We start from the raw sequence: 22,192 nt of genomic DNA, 5'->3' as shown, positions 1-22,192 counted from the left end.
CATCTTCTCAGGCAGCCTGCTCAATTGTTCCTGAAGGGTTGTTTGCTACATCCTTTTTATTATTTCATTTTCAAACAGGAGACAAGCTAAAATGTGGCTATGGCTATCCAGCTATTCAGGGAGAAGTCTCTATGGCAACAGCCTCATATATTTAGCAAACAGACGGGCTGAAACGGTGGGTCGTTCAGGGTGGGGTGGACGTAACTGTGTCTGTGTGTGTGTGTGTGTGTGTATACATCTCGTCTTTCATATAACACTGACAGCACAGAGGACACGGGCTGCTGTGATGATGATGATGCAATACCACAAACAGTGTCTGTGTCAATTACATTTTACCAAGAAACAACACCTTTAGCATAAACCACTAACACCCACACATTTAAAGTACATATTCCCATGAGCATTCACACAATGTGCTCCGGTCTCTCTCAATATTTGTTCATTTCAGTAATACAAACAAAATAATAAACAAGTAAGTTGGCTCAGTGTGCAGTAAAGAAGCCTGCAGTGTTTGGTCTGCGGAGCAGTTAATCTCTGGCTAATGAATATGAATACATATTATGGCAGAATGAACAGAGCCATGCAAGCAGATCAGTGAACCACTGGGCTCACTCTCTTCCTAATTTTGTATGGATGTAGAGGGGTAACACCCGGGTTTAAACACAATACAAACATGCATTGCATTGTACAGTGCGTGAGTCTATCCTCAACTATTTAATGTGGACTGAAAGAACATCCACGAAACAATAGCAATCAAGATTTGCAGCGGCTGAAGTGTGCGTGTGTTTGTCTTACTGGGTGTGTTGGCTGGTGATGTTGCCAGCTGCAGTGACTCAGCATAACTATCATCCTGCTGAGTAAAGCAAATGAAGTGACTTGGAACCAAGGAAGATGGAGAGATTCAAGGTGCAGAATGAATGTGCACACACTGTACAGTTTCTGTCTGTGTGTGTGTTTGTGTGTGAAAGAGAGAGTTATTGAAAAAGGGTAAGTTGAGAGTTGGGACAATTTGTTGCAGCCAGTCTTGACGAATGCAAAAAATCTTAATTGGTTTATAGGTCAAATGAAAAGTATGTAGAAATAGTGCCAATATTAACTGTTCTTATTTCCATTTGAACAGTTATTATCTATCCTCATGGAATAAAACACCCAAACTAAAAGTGTTAATGGTAGGAGGAAGACACCATTTTACAAGGCCCATACTGAGCAAAGCTTAATAAAATTGTAATTCCTGTAAAACAACATGAATTCCAATGAGCAACAAGATTACTGACGCACAGCTCTTAGTCAGTGGTGTTTTTATATTATGTTCATGCACAAAGCATTGATAAGTACTTTACAATGTCTACAAAATCCAAAAGTTAGTGGTGAATGTGTGTATGTGTTACTATTCAAGAATACTTACACAAAACAACAATTATGATAGAAAATGCACCTTTGATTTTATGTATGCTGAACAAGAATGTATCTCCACTTTAATAATCTCAGTTTGCAGTAGCGTAAGATAAAACATGTTGCAGTCACATTTTAGAGGCGAATTGATACTCTATGCCGATCTCCTCACTGTGTCTGATAAGTGTCTGTTGAACTGCATGTACCATGATGCACCACGTGCCGGAGTTATCCCTTTGCCACGGCTTGAGACGCTCACTCATTTTCAGTGAGCTTAATATGTGTTAGATATTTGTGGGTTTACAATGTCTGATTATAAGAAACTGTTAATACTGAGGTTCGTGTTATGAATTATTGTGAGTAATTACCACGATTGTAGCGCTTTGCCTTTTCCATTTATTTCAATCTGCTGCACCTGTTCTCTTTGCAGTGATAAGCAAAAGGCGCCATCTCCTGGATAAAGTATCAAAGCACGTTTGGCCCCTTTTTTCTCTTTCTTTCATATATTTTGATACATTTAGAACGACTTGTTTTGAAAATGTGATTTTAAGTTTTATTCATTTGTGTGACTGACCAATCTTTTCATTTTTAGTTCATATCTGCATTCAAATTTATTTGCCAAATGTTATTGCAGACCACAGATTACTTTCTACACTGTAATCAAACTGACATGTAATGCAATGTAATGAAATCATTCATAAAATAAGAGTTATTAATCACGCCATGCCTTTGTAGTTTAACAGCATCCGGTTAATTAATGGTATCCTAGATCGAGGAAGAACATTTTTGGACAAACCATTTTCTACAACTCAGAAGCTCATCCCATAAAACCATATTTGAAGATGTAACCAATTTAAACTTGTTTTTTTAGGTTTCTCGAGAAACCAGCCTGGTTGACCTGCAATTTCTTAAAAACAAAACAGTTACTGGCTTCCAGTATGATATATGTAGCGAGGCAGGTAAAAGGGCAGCCCATTATTAGGACCCATGGGCAGAGCCAATTAAAGTGGGTGGAACCTCACCTGTGCGTTTCTTCCTGGTGATTAACACACCTGAAATAAGCTCAGCCCAACATGGTTGGATCGATTTGGTAAGCGCTGCTTCAGTTCACTTGTTTTAAAGCATGAATTTTTTTACTGAATCTTTTTAGTAAATTCCACTCAAAGTACCTTCATGTAGCAAATAGGGTAAGGGGGCCTTGAAGGCGTGTGTGTATTCTGTACAAGTTTTTTTATTTTTTTTAAACCGGCATTGGAGACCACAGTCATATTTTTAATAAGTCAATTGCATGTGCCTTTATGTTTTGGTTTTCTTGTGGTGCTTTCTGCTGTACTGAAGAGGGAGACAGTGATTTAGCAGCCATCTGGCATGTGCTTTTGTTGTGTGGTTTTGTATTCTCCTGGGATTTGATATTGTTAGAGGTGGTTTCTTTTGTGATTTACTTTGTTTTACAGTTTTACACTGAACTCCTGGATGGTGCAGTCATGCATTCAGATTTAAATGAGCTTCGTGAACGCCTATATATAAATAGCACATAATGCGAATCATGAATAATTCCTTTAGTCACTTGTTTAAAGCGCTTTCATTGAAAGGCCAACATTGCCTCAAAACTGATCAAATTCTCAAGTTATTTTAAACCGGAGAAGGCAAATGGCCCCAACACAAAGTCAGGAACAAGCTATCAATATCAACTGGACAAAGCATGCAATGTACTTGTAAAAGCGTGAAATGGTTACGTTGGTCCACCGTAATAAACGTAGTGTTGTTACGTTTTCAACCAAAATAAAGTTACTATGGCACGCTTCTTTTGGCCCATTCATTTACATTGCTTTGCAAATCGGTCACGTGACTATCAAGTTTCCCGTTCGCGAAAAGAAAATCATGGCGGACGGTCGGCATATTATCTGTGAAAAACATATTTTAAGAAAGCATCAGCATGTGTATGCATTTCGATGGCATTTCTAGCGAGAAGTAGGCGTTATTCTTTTACAATCTTCTATCAGACTGTAGAAGACCTTCCGTTTATTCGTTTCTGCGAAGATTTGAGTGTCTCTTTGGGAAAGCGTAGGAATGCAACGTTTTTTTTCTGCTGTCATGTGGACTGCATTTTTTTTAAATGACTGGGTTACGGTAAAGGGGCTTTCAGCCTTAAAGGCTCGCCAACACAAAGCACTCGAATCATCACTTTTCAAACATAAATTGCCATATTTTATATGAGTTTTCAATGAAAGAATGCATGATTCCCGGGGGCTCGAATGCTAAACGCTTTAGCGCATGTGTGTGTCTCTTTCAAAACCTTCCCTTCCGTTTCAGGCTCCGATTTCATGGTTACGTTATGGTGGTTGCTATGGACGCTGGAATTGCTGCTCGGACACCTAGTTCAGTGATGCTTTACCCGGGTCCGATCGGTTGAGTCACTCTCAGGGGTTCAGCAGACACACACTCCGGTCAAGTAAGCCATGGCTTCAAAAATAATGTATATAGTAATAGACGGGCTTTTCGATGGCGGAAACGGTACTCTTTTAAGGGAGATAAGCCCCGCCCCTCTCAGGCGCGAATGTGTGTTTGTGTGTGCGCGCGCACCCGCGAGGTTCGGTGAACGCGCTGATGAAGCTCGCTGCCTCATTATGTAATGTTTTTATTTGAATAATCCTCCTGGCTGTTGTTTGTTTGTCTGTTTGCTTCTTTGTAAGTAAATATCTGCCGTTGTGCCAAATACTATGCTAATAAAGATTGATTGGAATAAAACAAACAAAAAATACATTTACATTGTCATACGCACTGGTCACGTGAACGGTCACATTTAAATAAAGTTGCAAGAAGAAGCAAAATATGAGGAAGAGTCAGGTTTAAAAAAAAAAAAAAAATCCGTGGAAAATGCAATATTTTGAGCTTCCTACCATCCACATTTACAAGCATTTAAATTACATTTCTAGTGAGAAGTATGCGTTATACTTTTATAATCAGAGAATGTAGAAGACCTGTTTATTAGTTTCTACAAAGATTTTAGATTCTCTTTAGCTTTTTACCGTTGTTATGGTGGTTGCTGTGGACGCTGCTATTGCTGCCACCAAGTTTCATATTGTCTGAGTCATTGTCTTATTTGTTAATTATGTTATTTACTGTAAACGTTTAATGAGGGGTCGTACATCTAATTCTGGATACTATGAAACAATAAAAAGAAACTATGAAAAAATAAAAAAGGATATTAAGATATACCTGCATCATAACTCTATGCCGCATGCACAAGCGGGTCAGGCACAGTACGGCAACTCAACTAGGACAATACATATTAGGTAAGGGTCATGAAAAAGAACAATATTATTTTCTGTGTAGTTATGCTTAACTTCTGTTGTCATACTAACATGCATTCTTGCATGTTTTACTGTTTTTTTTAAACATGTGTACATCGTTTCAACAATAGAACAGTTTCAGCAGTTCACATACATACAAAACATAAGACCAAAGTCTTTGAGGTTTTAGTGTTTGAACTTTATTTGTTTTGAACATAACGAGACATAATAACATAAAAAATATATTTATGTCATTTAAGACTTTGTGTCTTTCTTGGCTACCCACTCGAGGGGCCAGGTCTTCCCACTGTGAAAAAGATTTGTTTTTATATCAGCAATGAATGAAATTCAAAACATGTCAATGAAGAACAGTTTTGAGTCAAATTTTTTACATGAATTCAGTAACCTGATTACTGTAGTTGACATCATTATGAAAGTTTGATTAAGGAGTACACATACACTATTTTGATGCTTCTCCCTTTAAACTGTTAAAACAATAATGAGAATAATAATAATGCTATTTCTTTGCTAATATTTGAGACGATAGAATAGAATGAAGAGACATATTGCATACCACATCGAACAGGGCTCCCACTCAATAAGTTCCATTGTTTTTCCCTAGACAGAATTAAAACATATTTACCATTAGTAAGTTAACATGTGCTTCTGTAAAAAATAGTTTGTAGTAAATAGCAGTATCAGCAATTTCACCTCTATACAATGAAGTAAAAGGAAAAATAAAACCTAGATAAACAAAGAACTATTAAGTATTAGTATGAATATAAAATTCATTTAAAACAGTAATATGAAAATAACATTCAAGTATAGAATATGGGATCCAACCAAAATGTATAGGTGTGCAGTATTAAAGCAGTATATTCAACAGTGTGTGAATATATTATTAGTACATATATATGTGTGTGTATATATATATATATATATATATATATATATATATATAATATATATATATATATATATATATATATATATATACAGTATATATATACTAGGGCTGTCAAAAATAGCGCGTTAACGGCGTTAATTAGCTGTTTGTTGTTAATTACGTCAATTTTTTTGACGCATTTCACGCATGCGCAGTGTGACACATTATTCAGGTCCGGAAAGAACCTCTTCTTCTAGGGAATGCACTTCATCCTATACAACACATTACTGCCACCTGCAGGCATACGTCAGGCCGTCAGGTTCAGCAAGTCGTTTGCGCCAGAGACCCGCACCCCCCCCCCCCCCCCTCCCCCTCTCCCCGGTTCTCGCGCAGCGGAACAGAGAAGAAGAAAAGCTCCGCCCAGCAGAGCTTTGCTAAGAAAAATAAATAAAGAGCAGCGCTGAGATAGAGGAAAGACCATCGGAGAGACCCGTAGTAATACTGTTCTGAAACATGCGGAGGAAGAGAAGCCAATGCGATGTAAATCCTCCCGGGTATGGGGATATTTCACACTGAAATGGGGGTGGTAGCGGATTTCTTTGCAGCGCCAGTCGTTCTAATCGCCGCGCTTGACTTTAAGGTGTAACCTTTATTATTGTTCGGTCTGAAACGGCGCGCCCAGTGACGGGTGGTGCAGCAATATTGTTGTTCGGGTGGAAATCGGGAGAAACGTCGGTCCGGGAGATTTTCGGGAGGGGCTTTGAAATTCGGGAGGGTTGACATGTCTGGTCATGTCTGGTCATCGCAGGAGCACAAACTCACAGCAGAGTGGGATAAACTGCAGAGGCTCGAGACCCTTCTAGAGCCATGGAGGGAAATCAGTCTAACTTATCAAATAACATTGATTTGATTATTTTCTGGAATGAATTAAAAAATCAAATATCAATAACATGTATTTATGTAAAAAATAATAATTATGATAATAATAATGATAATTATGTATCTGTGTCCTGTTATTTATCTTTATTATGCATTTCAGAAAGAAAAAATTGTTAGGATTCAGGTGATTAATCATGATTAATCCACTGAAAATTCTGATTAATTTGATTAAAATTTTTAATCATTTGACACCCCTAATATATACATAATCTATACTAATATCACTGGTCATTACTTCTCTATATGCACTCTCTATGTGCATATAGAAAGTGCATATAGAGAAGTAATGACTAGTGATTTTAGTTCTTATTGTATAGTTTGATGGCATGCGGCAGGAAAGATTTATTGTATCTTTCCCTTTGACAGATATTTCATCTCATGTTATGAGAAAACAAACCTTAAGCCTTTTGTGTTTTACGACCCTCTTGACTGGATAAAATGTTTCTGTACCAGACATCCCATGGCTGCATTCTAAAAGAGAAAAATAAAGTATACAGTTACAATGTTTTGCATGTTAATATCAATCCTTTTTCCAAAAAGAAATGAAGTCAGACACAGTGGGTGAAGGACTAAAATGCTAAAAATTACCAAGAAACGTCTCTCGGTTACGTTTGTAACCTTCGTTCCCTAAAGGGAAGAGACACTGCGTAAAGACGCTGTGGGAACGCCCCTGCGTGACCGCGTCATGTAGCACGTGTGAAATCTAACCAATGGCGAGCTGGTATGTCATAGGCGGGGACGCCGGACCAGGGCGCTATAAGGGACCCGAAGGGCAGGACTATTCATCTCTGAAAGGCCGAATCGAGTGCCACGGGCAGGCCGGGAGTATGGCAGAAAGTTTACGCAGCGTCTCGTTCCCTTCAGGGAATGAAGGTTACATACGTAACCGAGAGACGTTCCCTCTCAGGGAACTCGAGCTGCGTAAAGACGCTGTGGGAACCCAATACCCACTCACCATATGAGCAAGTGACCGTGGTGTGAAGTTTTAAAAAGGCACACTCAGACGAGCACCTGTGCTCCAGGTGTAGCGTTAAGGCCAAGGTGGTAAAACCTCACCAACGTGTGGGGAGAGGACCAGCCTGCGACCATGCAAACGTTGTGTAGCGATACTCTTCCCGACAACAGGGCTTTATAAGCCGCCATACCTCTAGTAGAATGGGCCCGGACAGCCAAGGTGCGGGCTGGCCGGCCGATGCATAAGTGATGGCCTCCACCACCCACTTGCTCATCCTCTGCTTAATTACCGGGCCGCCAGTGTTTGGGAAGCCCGAAACACACGAACAGCTGTTCGGAGAGCCTACACAGGGAGGTACGGCAGACGTACAGGTCTAGGGCTCTGAATGGGCAGAGGAGGTTAAGCTTCGCCTGGTCTGACGCTTTCTTTCAGGAACGGGGGAGGACAGAAAGCCTGCAGCACAGTAGGCCCTCGAGCGGCCCCGCGGACGTGGCGTCGACGGGCTCTTACGAGGTAGCACCATCGTATGCAGGCAGGAAGCCGCCTGCACTGCCGCCGAGCCAGGGCCGCATCCGCGGCCGGCATGCTAGCATAGCCATGTCGCTTAGCCTCCGCCACTGACGAATACAAAGCCGCATGCGGGTTGTAAACGTGAGCGGAGACCGGCTTCCCTAGGACGCCGACACCTCAGCGTGGACTAGGGCTGGGCGATATATCGGTATAAACAAATATATCGATATATTTTTTAATGGGATATGGAATTAAACAATTTCGCATACATCGATATATTTCAATTTGCGCTCTGAAAGCAAGCTGCCGACCCGGAGCGCTCTGCACTGCTTCTCACCCTCGCCCCGCCCATCGTCTTTCACGCGCAATGGGGGGAGGGGCAGGGACACACACGTCAACAATCATGGAGGAAGCAACAACGTCTGCGCAGCGTGCGGAGGAGGAATTGGTTTGTTAAAAAAAAGCAGTGGCTCAGTAATTTGAAGATTGTTCGGATTTAAAGTATCCGATGAGCAACAAAACAACGTTATATGTAGGGAGTGCTATAAACAGGTTACAGTAGGGCTGCCAACCGTCCCGTATTACCCGGGACATCCCGAATTATGGGAAATTTTGATTTGTCCCGGCCGGGACAGCTCCAGTCCCGATTACCAAACACAGCCTGCTAAGTCAATGACGCGCAAAAAACTCCCGGTTGTTGTGAAGTTGTGACGTATCTGTGAAAATGAGCAGTGAGGCTGGCGCTGCTCATTGTGCGCTACCCCCACCGTAGACCGCTAGCACCCCGCCCCCCCCGTCCTCCTCCTGAAACAACGGCACAAACTGCTATACGAAGAGTGTGTGAAACTGCGCGCTGCAGAAGCCGCGCGCCAGAAACAACCCGAACAAGCTCCAGCCCCCGAAACAAAGCTCACTGCAAACCTCATTTTCCCGCAGTGTGCCTTATGAAAAGAAAAGTGACAAGTGGTGTACTATAACGAAAGCGGTGTCCTATCACATTGCTAAAGATATGGTCCCTGTTGCAACTGTTGAACAAGTCGGATTCAAAATGCTCCTGAAAACGATTGACCCGAGATATGAGCTTCCCAGTCGCAACTACTTTGCAAGAGAAGCATTGGCAAAAATGTATCCTGAAGTCAGGCAGAGCCTTGCTGACCGGCTCATTGACCAGCTATATGTGGTCGAGCAGGACGTGTGAGCCCTACATAAGCGTGACAGTTCACTTGATTCAAGACTGGAAGATCAACAGGATTTTTTTTTATTTATATGTGCACCTTATGGAGCTTTGTTTTCAAAAAATACTCCTAATAAAACGGGTGCAAGGGGGGACACACTGGGCAATACCGCTCAGCCATTACTAGGTGTAAAAACTTCACTACCGCACTAGATGAAGGCACAGAGATTAATGGTCCTGCCCTTCGGGTCCCTTTATAGCGCCCTGGTCCGGCGTCCCCGCCTATGACGTACCAGCTCGTCATTGGTTAGATTTTACACGTGCTTCATGACGCGGTTCCCACAGCGTCTTTACGCAGCTCGAGTTCCCTGAGAGGGAACTGAGTTTCTCACAAATAAACAGGGGGAACCACGTGGTATAACACAACACAGTGATAATAATGCAAATGCCCATTCAGATTGCAGGGATCTTAATAGTTACTGTTAGTCTAAAAAACAAGGATAAGAAAAATGACAGGGCCACATAACTCAGTTGATCTGCATACTAGTTATTAGTATAACTAATATGGAGTACTAATTGATTAATCTTCATTTTTAATTAATTGCCTACCTCTGGCTCTGGTGGTGAGGCTGGTGGATGGCTGGACGGCGCGGCTGGTGGATGGCTGGATGGCGCGGCTGGTGGTGGTGAGGCTGGTGGATGGCTGGACGGCGCGGCTGGTGGATGGCTGGACGGCGCGGCTGGTGGTGGTGAGGCTGGTGGATGGCTGGACGGCGCGGCTGGTGGATGGCTGGACGGCGCGGCTGGTGGTGGTGAGGCTGGTGGATGGCTGGACGGCGGGGCTGGTGGTGGTGAGGCTGGTGGATGGCTGGACGGCGGGGCTGGTGGTGGTGAGGCTGGTGGATGGCTGGACGGCGGGGCTGGTGGTGGTGAGGCTGGTGGATGGCTGGACGGCGGGGCTGGTGGTGGTGAGGCTGCAGGATGGCTGCTGGTCAGTCCAACCTCAATGAAACCAAAACACAATTAAGGTTAATTAATTTTTCAATAGTAGCAGACCCTATATTACCTACAAATGGTATTTTGAAATTCCTCCCCATGTCTGCGTCTGTTTTCTCCGGGGACTCTGGTTTCCTGTCACAGTCCAAAGACATGCATCTTAGGTGAACTGGTGACCCTAAACTGCCTGTAGGTATGAATGGTTGTCTGTCTCTATGTCTTAGCCCTGCAATAAAGCAGCAACTTGTCCAGCGTGGACCCTGTCCTCATCCACTGACAGCTGGGATGGGCCCCAGCAACTCTAATAAGCATAAGCAGTTACAAATTATGTATTTATAAAGACCCTTGCTCAAATTTGTACTTTTAATGTATATGTGTCATCTAAAATATGCCCCTAAATACATCTGAGGTTGTCACTAAAGAGGTACTTTCATATTCCTCCACCTGAAGAGATCTTTTTGCGTGTAAGTAAAAGGTGAGATTATTGCACAACCGACACATCATCTCAAACTAGGTGTGACTGAGGAAAAACACAACTTCAATCCCAATTCAACTTCTCAATCTCAACAATGATGCTCTTCGTACAAACCAAACAGTGAAATTTCACAGCTCTCAATGAGAAAGTAAATGTTGTACTGTGTGTGCTATTACCATTTTTATGCAGGAAAACCATGTTAAAATAAGTATTACTATGTACTATACAACTACATATTATAGAACATAACTGGGGAGGTACATAATAAAATAACAGCCTAGACTCCATTACAAATTTATTTTATCCATAAGTGTGGAAAATGAAAATAGCTGTCTGATCATCAGGCTTTAATAAAGTATTCATGAGATTCTGATGAGTTTTTGTAGTACTAGGATATGTTGGCAATTAAAAGTATCACAGATACAGTTCATGGGCTTACCGTCAACTACCACCTCATACAAGGCCTTCATCCTGTCGAGGCATTCCACAGCGTAGTTAGAAAGGTGCCACTTTGGGTGCAGGATATTCCCGGACCAGTTGCCAGGCGTTTTGCCTGGTTTGCAGGTCATAATGATGGCCTTGTGCCCCAGTGCATGTAACTTTTCAACCTAAGTATTAAAAATGTAAATGAAGATATCATACAGAACTATCACAAGCATGAATCAAACAAAAAGACATGCAACACATACCAAAATTGATGCCTCATCCATGACATGTGAGATGGTCCTATTCTTTTTCTGCTTTTTTAGCCAGTCCTCTTTATTTGCTTGAAATTTCTGAAGTCTTTTGGCAAGTCTTTGCTTTTTTGGCTGTACCGCCTGGCAAGACTTGCATGTCTTGGCGGCCACAGGAATACCTGCATTGCAGCTCGTGCAGCTGGTTGTGGTTGACCCTCTTGGCATTTTTGACCTGGAATATAAAGAAATATTTATATCTAAGCAACCAGAGGCCTGTTCTTAGCAGCTTTATCAATGTAATTAAGATAAGATACCATATCAATATTATCAATATAGATATAAAATCCACAATAACAGTAAATTGCTTACACGAGGAAGGATGGACTGTTATAGGGTTTATATAGCACGTTAATAAGTGTAAATTGCACATTGTTGATTGAAAATGCACATTACTGATTAAGAATACAGTGATAGTATTGCACAAATTAACATGCAAAGCTTAATTTACAACCCCCTATTCTAAGACCGAAATGCAAATACACAGTGCAGAAAAGGTTCATAAAGTGCACAAACAGGTTGTTCCTAGAACAAATGAATTTATAAAAATTGAAGAAAAAGATTTCACAGGATTTCTTTTGAAGTCGGAACCTGTTCTCTACACTCACAAACGCACCCCCATGTTTTCTTGAAGGTTATTCATTCTTAATGGTCCTAAAAAGGCGACTAAATAAAAACGTGTCTTTCGTCTTGCTAACTGCCGAACTGCTGTTATTAGCGAGCTAACGCTAGCTTGATCAGCTGGATGATGAGGCCCATGACGTTCCTCAATTAAAAACATGACGAGGCGCTCACGTGCCACCTGTAATTATATTCAATAGAAATATATTCAGACTACATGAAACATTAATTACCCGTCCAGCTTCAGCTACACTGCCGTGTGAAGAGTGCGTACAGTTAGCGCCAATATGTGCACGACCCGCCTTATTCTGCCTCTGATTGGTTACAGATCACAGTAAGCCAATCACCAACACAGATAGCCAGGCCACTAGCCAATCAGAATATATATATATATATATATATATATATATATACATATATATATAACTCGTTCATATTTTGGGTGAACGGGAACTGAACGTACTGTATTAATGCCCGATGAACGTCACTGTGAACTCGTTTATTCTGGTGTCTGTGAACGGCGCGTTCTTTCAGGTTAACGTTGTTCAAATAGGTTGCCAGATTTCTATAGAAAACACACCGTAAACGCGCTTTAATAAGTAGCGGAAAAAACACCCGATCTGGCAACACCAGCCTCCAGCGTTGCACCGCGCATGCGTCATAAAAAAAAATGCATGGAGGCGACAGCTGCGTTTAACAAAGAGGCAGCGTATAATAATTTAAATGAGTTTTATGAAGTTACTGACAAGGTCGGTGAGGATGGGAGGAATCTGACCTTTCTTTGCAAACATTTGCACCTTAATGATAACTGTTGTTTTTATTCCTTATTTAAAAAGACCATTCAAGCAGCATGTGTTTGAGAATGTACTGTAGGGGTGAACGCTGCAGCTGCTGCTAGTGTGGAGTGAATGGACAGCAACATTAAAGCAACAATCCCCTCAATGCTAATGTGAACCCTGGTTGGATAAGGATTCAAAACTGGATATGAAGATTAAATCTGATGCATAGCTTCAGTGTTAAAACTGATAAAATAATTGCTGTCTGTGGTTCTGGGCTGTGGCAATAATTTTGAAAAATAATAGCTCGCAGCAACATATGGGGAAAAAAAGAACTGAACTAAACTGTGAACTTAGTTCACATTTTAAAGTTTGAACTATGACCTGAACTAGTTCATTTTAAAATTTGTGAACTTTGAACTAGTTCATGTAGAAAGTGAACTTTCCCAACACTGCATACATGTATATATACATTTATATAGATTTATCACACAAAAATTATGAACAACAGCTTAAACAAAAGCTATGTACATGTATAAAGCTGAATAGGTAAATATATACACATATACATATCATATATCACACAGAAATAATTTTACTTTGGTTTCACTTAACTCTCTCTGTAACTAAGGTTCAGAGAGAGTTATTTCTGTGTGTTCACATACCTGGCAATAAAAGTGATTCTGGAAAGTAGCATATAAAGTAAAGAGCAGCATACAAAATAAAGTAAAATAAACACGTGGATGTGGGTCAGGGTTGGGGATGTATGTGAAGCTTTGGGGGAAGATGGAAGAGGGACACCAATGATCTTAGATGCACCATTTAATTAGTGCCTGTCCTTTCTCTCCTCTAAGGCGCAGCTGCAAAACCACACGTGCATCCATAGCCCAGATCACTTTATATGGTGCACTGATAGAAATCTGTTGGAGCCAGGTTTTTCTGAGGGTCCACTGTGGGAAGAGTCTCTGCTGGGCCTTCTTCGCCACTTCTCTGGTGGTCACCTCCCAGGTCAGGTCCCCTGAGAGATGAACACTTATGTAGGTGAAACTCCCCACCTGTTTCACTTCCGGTGATCACCAGACATGTGTTGTGCCTCTGTGTTTTATTAAGTCTTTGAAAAGCTCCTTTATCTTGTTGTTGAAGTGATTGTTCTGACACCAGGATGTGAGGGCCTGGACTTAACCCCTAACCCTAACCCTAGAGAGTGCACTACTCTATCCTGTTGTCTGCTGGGGGAGTTGCACTACAGACAAAAACTGTAGACGCCTGGACAAAGTGGTGAAAAAGGCCAGTTCTGTTGTAGGCAGAAGACTAGACTCTCTCAGTGCTGTGGTGGAGAAACAGATGAAAAGGAAATGATATTGTTATGGATAATAATAAACATCCTCTCCACAACATCCTGGCAGGTCAGAGGACCAGCTGCAGTGAGAGGCTCATCTCTCTGCACTGTAGGCCTGAGAGGTTCAGGAGGTCCTTTGTCCCCACAGCCATGAGGGTTTTTAACAATGACTGCTGACATGTTCTTCTCTAATTTATTTATCATTATCATCAGACAAGAATAAGACACAGAAGCATATATACATACTTCGACCTGTGAGTCCTTCAGAGAGCTGGGGGGAAAGATCTTCAATCTTTCCAGCCATGCTCCGCATGTACTCCCAGTGCTGCTTGATTTCTTGAACCACAATTACTGCTTCTTCCTTCAGTCTATCCAGCAGCATTACTTTGTTGTAAACTTTTTTTTTCTCGATCATATCACTGTGACCTGCAGTTCATACCATCAAACATGTTAGCAATTATAGAAAGGTTTGTGCATGAGCAATTTTACACACTAAGTATCCTACTTACATTTCCATGGCCAGGAGAAGTTTTCTTTGACCAAGAGCTCGTCAGGAGGAGGGAGTTTGTAAGCATCCCCCACAACAGTGTTGTAGTCAGCAACGGCATCATCCAAAGCTCTTTCTCCAACAATCTTTTTCCTCAATTGATGTCTCTGCTTAATGCCAACTGAAGGGTGAAACAAAAGATGATTGTGTAAAATAATACATTTACAGGGTAATTAATAATAATAATTTAAAAAAAAGCTTTTATGGTCTCACCTGTCTGACGATAGAGATGAAACTTTCACTGCTTGATGCTCAGAGTCCTTCAATAGTATTCTGTCTGCTGTCATTTGGAACAGTTGCTCCTTGTGAAGACAAGTAAAGTTACTTCATGTCACTCTCTGTTGACAATCAAACCAATTTTCTGCAAACCTATAATGAGAATGTGTACCACAAAGCAGGTTTACAAGATATATTGCAATATCTGGGTTCAGTAACCCCAACATTTATTGTGGTTAACTATTAGGACAAAACTAGCTCAGTTAACCCTGACATTATCTCCAGATGTAAATGTGTTCAGTGACAGAAGCTACATGTCTTTAGTACAAGTAACATTGTCAGAAACAAATATAAATGATAAAAACAAAAAATCTGTTGCAGCTGCATCAAACAGAGATATAAAAAAAGGTGAAATGTACATTTGAGCTACAATGGGAACAAAATACTTTAAACCATTTTCAATTGATGTCATTTCCAATTAGTGAGGTCTAGATGAGAATATTTTGTAAATAGGCATAATGCACAGTACTCTTCTCCCCATACTACCTGTGGTCCACTGCTGAACATCACACACCCATTGCTGTACTGTGTCTTCCTGAATAGCCAACTCGGTGGTAAGTTTTTGAAGGTCTGTTGATGCTTCTGGAAGCCTCTGTACAGTCTGTCAAAACAAATCCAAAAACAGAAAACAGTGTCGTGGAAGTTTTTGGTCAGACACACTGGTGACAAGTTTGTCAAACAACTCCTTATTAAGAAGAATTATCCTTCTCCCCCTACCATTTTGCTTTTGTTTGCCTATTTGCACAAAAAGGGTTCTATCAGTTCAAGGACAAAAACATGCTCACACCAGGTGTTGTCTAAGTAAACATTCTGTCTGTTCTCCCTTAACTCTTACCAGTCCCACTGTGTCCCTAGGTTACACTTTGTATAATTATATAAAACAATACTGAGTAGAGTATAATTTAATTATCTTTGAATATATAGTTTTTACATTATAAGTCAATATAGTCCATACCTTGATGTATCTTTTTGCCAATGTCCGGTCAAGGTGTTCTGCCTTCCTCTTGTTCCAGCCACTTGCTTGGATCGTAAGCATGTCTGTGCAAACTTGACAAAAAAAGCACATTAGGGCAAGAAACCAGACACTAAACAAATTAAATAATTTAGATGAAAAAATATTTACCTGCTTTTGCCATGAACTTAGAACATAAGGCTGCTCGAGAAAGGAAACTGTTGACTTGTTCAACTTCTTCTCCTAAGGTTGTACCTGCTCCTTCTTGGTTACGTCCTCCCCACTTCAACTACAAAACATTTAATGAATTGCTAGACTTTGAAAAAACATAAGAATGGGGGGGTTTATAAAAACAATGTGTCAATAATTACCTCACACGTCCATGAATGCGCTTTAGCATGCATAATCGAAAGAAATGGGCGCATGTTCAACAGGTCTTGTAGCTCTGGGCAGAAATGGACCACCCTCTCCAGATATGGCCAGTATTTGCACACTACATCTGAGCAAAAAAACTTCACAGTCTGTGAATTTAACTGTTTCTGGAGATATAATGGCTATGCAAATATTTCCCCACGGAACATATTCAGTCCTTTAAGCAAGACCCCGTGACGGCAGACAGCAACTTCCACGCCTTCCTCATCCAATTTGCTTGCTGACTTACTCGCAGACTCTCGTGCTGCCGCCCATTGACCTGCACCACATCTTGCTTTCGCAGGATTCTAAAACGAGATGAAAGCAGACATATATAGATGAACTCAAACTGAATAAATTGAACAGTGAATGTCTGTAACATGTCAATGTGGTTGTCATAGTAAATCAAATTGTAAGTATACTGCATGTGTTTATCAAAATTAACTATAAAGAAATGTAAATGTACATGATTGGTTGTCCCATGGATGTAGTCAACAAAGGAGGACACTTCAGCATCCTTGGCCAGAAACACTCCATCAAAAAAATCCATTTGGTTTAAAAAATAAATAGAACGGATTAAAATAACTATTACAATAGCACTGTCGATTTTAAATTAAAAAAATACTACACACCCCGGTTGGCTCTTAAAGCGGTAAAGTTTTCGGTTCCCATCCACATGCCAGCATGGATGGTGTGCATGCAGGGCACTGAAAATGCTGCACCAGAGACAGCCTTTCCACTTCAAATTTGGCATAGATCCATTCCAGAAATGCCTTCTGCATAGTATCCCCACATATCTGGATGCTCTAAAAGGAAAACGTAAAAGTAAGGCCATAACCAAATTAGATCAATACATTTGAAAATCGTCCCATTGAAAAAGAAAAATTACATACGAGGGGACATTTGCCATTACATGTCTGGCCAATACCTAGCCAAATGTTGTTTCCTCCGGTCTCTGCTCCCCTGCTGACTAGAACCTTGATCTTTCTGCCTGCTTGATCATACGGGTCACCCCTTTGTCCCTTCCTCTCTGACTTCGTCTGGGAGCCATCCCTGCATTCAACTCCAATAGACTTGCACCAACTCAGCAATCTTGGTGGTTTTCTTCAACAACATCTTGTACTCACCCGACCAAAGACTTTTGTGCGGTGTTCTAGCATGCTAACAAAAGCTTGCCGGGACATTCCTGGGGCAGTGATCTTGAGATCCTCAAATGTACTGAACAAATCCACAGTATACAAAGTGTCAAAGTTGGCTGTGGCTGGCCAATAACCACTGTCAACCAGATCACCTATGTCCAGTGACCAGGACTTTCCGCAGGGGCAGCTGACACATGGGAGGGACAGATTGTAACGACTTGAATATCAAAATAAAAATAAGTTACTCCAATATACAAGGAATATAAAAAGGTCAATACTGTATTAAAAGACTAGTTTGTACCTGTGTCCGTTCATTCCAATCAAAATTACTTGCTTTCCTGGAGAAACACTTGTTTGTCCATAGGAACAATCGCAGTGAGGAAGCCTGATTGGTAAGAAACACTCTACAGAATAAAATAAGAACATTTCACATAATAAATAATTGGAAAATAAGGGTGTTTTTTTAGTGTGATATAGGTTAATATTGAATTTAACACATTTTAATTACAAAATAGCTCACATAGTGATTAATTGGTTACCTTTTTCATGGTAGGAGAATTTTCCTCCCTCGTCTTCCTTGATTTATGTGGAAGGTGACAATGGCGTAAAAAAACCCTCTATCACAGATGTTCTGTTATGGGGTACCATAGACTCATGTATCACACGCAGTGCAGTAAAGTGGTCTTGGCAAACAATCTCTGCATGTCACTACTGCAAGCTTTTGTCCACAGTGTTGGCATAGTCCCTGTTTAGGCCTCTGTGATGATAACATCTGGTTGACCATAAAGGGCCTTAACGTACTCCACTTTTCCAAGGTTAAACGTTGCCTTTCCTTCCACTGGGATGAGACGGGTTCTTCAACAGGACATTCCAAGAGATCTTGAACTTCTTGGATAAGGAACTCTAAAAGACAAAGGAGAAAATTAGCTGTAAAGTAAGGTTAAATGTAGCTAAACACAACAACAAGAAAAAAAAAAAACACGAGAAGAGAGAAGAAGAAAAGTAACCTAAGTTTTGGCTGGTCTCTGTCACTGCCTTTTGTCCATGTCGACGAACAGGAAGGTTCTGCGCTCCCAAATGTCACTGCCAACAGTATATATGTCGTAGGAATTGAACGTACTGTTGTTTCAACGCCTATTCGTAGACGTTGAAAAGACGTCTATATTTAGACCACATATCGTGATTTTTAATACGGTAAAATGTCATCCTCTACTTTGTGCTATAGCATTATTTTATAGGTGTAAAAAGAAATGACGTCCACATTTGTGCGTTTACCACCTCATCGTCACTTCAATGATTCAGAATGCGCAGAACACCCCTCAGTTGCAGATGCCTCTAGTCAACAAGTTAATTCAATTAATTTTATTTTGTTCAACCCAAAATGAAAAATAAGCCTGAGGGAGCTTTACAGTGTGTAAACATGCAGCATCCTGTCCCAAAACCATCACATCGGCACACGTAAAACTCCCTTCAACTGGACAACACTTAAGGGTGAACAGTGGAGGACTAGGTGTGTACAGAAAGAACAACTTAAAGATGTACAGTACGTTCAATTCCTACGACAGAAATTATTCAAATATTAGTAGTACACCAGGTGTAAGGCAGGACAACTGCAGGGACAAACTCCATCAGATGTAACCTTCATCCACAGAAACCTGTGAGGAGGGAAGAACAAAGACTTTAGGGAAAAGGCAAAGTGTGTAATTTGGGTTTATAATGACAGTAATAAAAAAGTTTAATAATGATAATAGCAGCAGGTGTTTGAGAACCCTTATTTATAGATTGTTTACTTATGACATTATAAACAATTCATCTGCCATTTATGGCATTTCTGGAGTAACATTTGCAGGTATATTATACAGTACCATACTTTACAATGTTGCTTTAAGCATGCAGTAACTTACAATGTGTTGGCTAGCTTGTTTACAGGCCACAACTTGTTGAATTCACCTGCAATCTGTGTTTAGGCCGCGTTGCTTTAAAAACGTGTATTTTCTACATGAAATGGGAACGGCAATAATATGATATGGGTACAGCAACAACCTAACGCAATAGCAACACCAAACACACGGAAAATACTCTATGATGTTTACTTTTGGTCCAGTTCTTGTTGAACGCTAGCATGCTCCGAGCTAGCATGCTCCAAGCTAGCGTGCTAACTAGCAAACTATCTGCGCTAACGCTAACTAGCTTACCAAAATAACAGTCTTTCCCGTATCGAGTGGGCAGCACAAGTATAATAACTGGTTGTAGTTCCAGTTGTGCTTCATTCAAACGCTCACGTACTTACAGAGTATTGGGGCCGGTAGCCGTGGTTGTATCAGCCCGTTCATGTCGCTCTGCTCCCGGACACACTTCAGCTCGCGCTGCACCCGGTGGAAGCTCTGCACGCGTCTAAGAACTTGCGCATGCGCGTTACAGATGTGATCAGAGTTTGATCGTGTTTACAACTAATGTTTGAAACGGCCCGCATTATTTTGTCCTTAAAGCATATTGTTACGCCTCCTCTCCCGAGCCGGGGTGGAGGCGTAACAGACACACACTCTGTATTTCCATATTCATGACGTTTTAAGGAAGATCTTAAATGCGTTGAAATCACGTCTTTGCGTAGACCAAATTTCGCCGACCAGTTCATTCATTATTATGATAATCTTAATGATGTTATCGTCTCTCTTTCAACCTTACGTTACAACATGACACATAATCAATAAATTTACCCGTTTCTAGCACGTTGATGTTTCACGCACTTTTCCGCCGGTTGAAAAGACGTTGAAATGAGGTCTTAGACGTTCAGACCTCATTTCAACCCGATTTCAACCATATTTCAACGTTGAAATAACGTCTTGTGCTCATTGGGTCAGTACAGGGGCCTGTTTCAATAAGGAGGTTCAACCAACTCTGAGTTAAAACTTGAACTCTGAGTTGACTTACCCTGAGATGGGAAACTCTGAGTTTTCGGTTACAGAACAGCTGAAATGAGTTAGTTCAATCAACTCTGAGTTGACCTACTCTGAGTTAAGCGCGTGGACCACAACTATAAAAAGCCATTATCAATGGAGCGCAGATATTACGAGTCACCATGGCAACAGCGCCAGACAAAAAGAGGTCTTCATATTTTTCACCAGCAGAACTGGATGTGCTTATGCAAGCATATGGAGAGTACGAACATATATTTTAAAAAAAAAGCAACACGGCTGCAGCGGCGAAGGACAGAGAGTTAGGAGAAAATAGCTGCTCGAGTCAATGCGTAAGTTTACATTTGATTTACTGTTATACAGTGTTGTGTGTAATTAATTTCTATGTAATCTAAAAACTGTAATTTAATTCCGTAATTTAAAGTAAAATCTGATGTAATTGCATTAAATGCTGCATAAACTATAAAGCAATTCTGTATAAAACAATAGTGGATTTAACATCAAATTTTAAAAGATATATTTTTTCAAGAATAATTCATGCAATTGTATAATGTTTATTTGAAAGCATTAAAAGTGCAGTTTCTTGTCTCTCCTTGTATTGTTCAAGTGGTTGAAGTTGATATGGGATTTAGAAAGTAATTAGTAATAAGTAGACCAATACTTTCTAGAGATAGTCATTATTACATTAATCTAATTACACTGTTGAAGAAGCCAGTTGTAGTTAGTAATATAAGTGACTTGCCCAACTGTTATAATATCAGAAGTGAAACTGGAAGAAGAGTGTGTTATTCAACCTAATTTTAATTTTCATGTAGGTGCAATCTTGCACATTAATACTGTGGATGGACCTCCTGTTGACATAGTCCGCTTCATTTTCGGAAGGTGCAATGATGGGAATATGTGTGCCATCAATGCATCCAACCACATTCGGAAATCCTAAAAGGAATTCTATTATTAGTTTACTTCCAGGGGTCGCAGCAATATGCTCTTAACTGAACGTCATTTATCAGGTTAGCCTCATTTAAACCGATTTATACATCACTGACCTGCAATCCTGTGAAACTCCTCTTTGATGGCTTTCACGGGTTTGTGCCCAGGAAACAGCACAAAAATTTGGAGAAAGCGCTTAAGAGCGAGGCACACTTTCCTTACAACTCTGCAAACAGTAGCCTTACTGATATGTTCTGCATCCCCAATGTTATACAGAAAACTACCATTTGCAAAGAAACGTAATGCAACGCAAAGCATCTGCTCGGATGTTAGAGCACGGCCGCGATGGCTGATGTTTCTGATGTAAGGATGGATGAGATTATGGATGTATCTTATTGACTGTAAAGAAAAACGGTACCGCTCAAATAAAAATGAATATGGATATGACAAAAAATCCACTCTGGGTCTCAAAATCCTCTCCCGACGTAAATGCAACTCCCTACGGATTAATGCAGCCTCTTCATCCACAGGATCGTCCATAAAAGGACATGCCATTTCATTCACTTGATTTGATGCGCTCTGCGTGACTGAAATGTGCGCAATGAATGAATACCGAAAGAATGAATGAGGTGATTAAATACCACTTCCTCTTTAAAAAAGGGGAGGAGACGAAATAAACTCGGGGTTTCCCGAAGAAAACCTGCTCCCGACCAGGTTAGGTTCACAGAGTAAGTTGCCATGGTAACTGACTCTGAGTATAAGTTACCTCTCTTTCTGAAACAGGCTTGACTTACTCTGCTTTCTCAGGTTTAACATACCTCCCATTCTGAAACAGAAAACTCAGAGTTTCCCTCATTTCAGGGTTAACATACTCAGAGTTTTCACTTAACCTCCTTTCTGAAACAGGCCCCAGGTTAGCTCGGTCACATCGC

At 40.8% G+C, this 22,192-nt stretch overlaps 2 long non-coding RNA genes across 2 annotated transcripts; both read right to left on the bottom strand.

Moving 5' to 3' along the window:
• Positions 1-4,336: 4,336 nt before the first annotated feature.
• On the bottom strand, positions 4,337-9,820 carry LOC119210880 (uncharacterized). Its single transcript, XR_005119711.2, has 4 exons — positions 9,759-9,820; positions 6,908-6,981; positions 5,260-5,303; positions 4,337-4,992 (listed from the first exon to the last, which is right to left on the bottom strand). It is a non-coding gene; the product is annotated as an uncharacterized LOC119210880 (long non-coding RNA).
• Positions 9,821-13,361: 3,541 nt separating this feature from the next.
• Positions 13,362-17,156, bottom strand: LOC119210879 (uncharacterized). The gene is made up of 8 exons (XR_009954396.1): positions 16,909-17,156; positions 16,037-16,584; positions 15,869-15,960; positions 15,400-15,514; positions 14,851-14,939; positions 14,600-14,758; positions 14,337-14,516; positions 13,362-14,078 (listed from the first exon to the last, which is right to left on the bottom strand). It is a non-coding gene; the product is annotated as an uncharacterized LOC119210879 (long non-coding RNA).
• Positions 17,157-22,192: the final 5,036 nt, after the last annotated feature.

This window comes from Pungitius pungitius, chromosome 2 (genome assembly GCF_949316345.1).
Source record: "Pungitius pungitius chromosome 2, fPunPun2.1, whole genome shotgun sequence".
NCBI lineage: Eukaryota > Metazoa > Chordata > Actinopteri > Perciformes > Gasterosteidae > Pungitius > Pungitius pungitius.
The sequence above is the reverse complement of the archived record's forward strand: the minus strand, read 5'-3'. Positions and strand labels throughout refer to the sequence as shown.